At 35.4% G+C, this 1,628-nt stretch overlaps 1 protein-coding gene across 2 annotated transcripts in view; it reads right to left on the bottom strand.

The window, feature by feature from the left end:
• The window catches only part of Brinp3 (BMP/retinoic acid inducible neural specific 3), a 457,113-nt gene that overhangs the window by 81,115 nt on the left and 374,370 nt on the right, over nucleotides 1-1,628 (bottom strand). The window lies entirely within an intron of this gene.

Here is a 1,628-nt window from a genome sequence, read left to right as displayed (position 1 = left end):
TCTGAATGCTATGCTATTCCATGTCTCAGGATGTAGTCACAGAAGTGGAGTAACTTGATTTTTTTGCATCCTTTTAAAATTATGAAGAGGAATATCATACCACATGTCATATTTCTTTTCCATTTCCTTAACCAAAGGGTTAGAATGGAGGAACACTGCCTCTTTATCCTACTGTAGGATGGAGTACAAAGGTCAAAGAGAAAAGTGGATGTGTTTCATCCTCCGAGCAGTGTAAGTGCAAGATGATATTGCTTGTTTGGCACGCAAGATAAATTGTGAGAATTAGACATGCATTCAATACTTGGCAATGATGAAGACCGTACTCGTACTCCATCTTCATGCAATGCATCATGCTGAACACTTGCTTCCCCTGATGTTATCCTTTAACCAGTGGACTGGTTCTCAGTACCAAAGAGAGCACTTCTCTAATATGAGTTGTTTTCTCTAGCATTGTAGACAGAGACCACCTGAAATTGTTTTCTATCACATGTTAGTCAAAAAGTTAAACATCATCCATTATATTCTAGGGTTAATGAAATTCTCAGCTTTTGTGAAACAACTTACTTCCTAGTGTTATGGATGACCTTGCTGTGCAATAGAACGTATTTTCTTAATGAGACGATACTGAAAAATGTGAAAAATATGAGTAGCAGCCACACTAGCTATTAGCCTGCGCTTTAGTTTTACATGAGGTCTGCAAAACTTTCATTCATTCTGAGTATCTAATTAGCATAATTTGAATATCCCTTTTGAAATGAAGAACAGCTAACTGCCTCTTAAACTTTCTTTAGTTAAAAAATGTACAAAACTTGAGCATTGCATCAAATCTCTGGTGAAATTATCCTTTTTTTTTTTTTTCTTTTTGGCAGAAAACCCGGGGGTTGAACTCAGGTCCTTGCACTTGCCAGGGAAGCATTTATTCCACTGAAACATCTCCCCGGCCCCTTCTGGTGAAATTACTGATGAAGCTAACTTTGGAGATCTGAATTGTGGTAACAGGTGTGCTACCGGCGGACTTTGTTCTCATAATGACCTCAAGGCATTGTTCTTTTTGTACTGGTACAGAGTTGTTTCTTGCTCAACCTCTCAGCTCCTGTCTCCAATTCTTATTCTGGTAATGTGATTCATCTAATAGAGTATATTTAAATAATTTCCTTTTCTGCTGTATTTGAGATCTATTCTTAAAGAGTAGTGATAATACAGTTAATTGAGGCACTAAGGTTCCTTACTGGCCAATAATTCAACAAAAATTTCTGTTTCCACTCTGTGCCCAGCACTGTGCTGCTCAAGAATTTAAACTACAATAATCATTGGTATAAAAGATATAATAATAACACTTCCCACACGTAATTTCTGTGTAGATTAGGTAATTCTTAATACTTAATAAAATATTTTTATAAGATAAGTGATAGGTGCTAGCTGTTGTTTTTTATTATAATTTGCTCTGTGATTTTATGTTTGCTACCTGAGCACTTTACGTGGATTATCTGATTTCTTTGTTATGGATAGTCAGGACATGAGTGTAATTATGTCTGCATTTTGCTGACAAGAAAACGTGTTTTGTCTAGTTTTAGCAAATTGTTTACAATGGCACTGTTAATAATTAATAATAATATTTAATACTAATT

This window comes from Octodon degus, unplaced genomic scaffold (assembly GCF_000260255.1).
Source record: "Octodon degus isolate 3935 unplaced genomic scaffold, OctDeg1.0 scaffold00188, whole genome shotgun sequence".
In the NCBI taxonomy this organism is placed as follows: domain Eukaryota; kingdom Metazoa; phylum Chordata; class Mammalia; order Rodentia; family Octodontidae; genus Octodon; species Octodon degus.
This window is presented reverse-complemented; position numbering and strand designations above follow the sequence as displayed.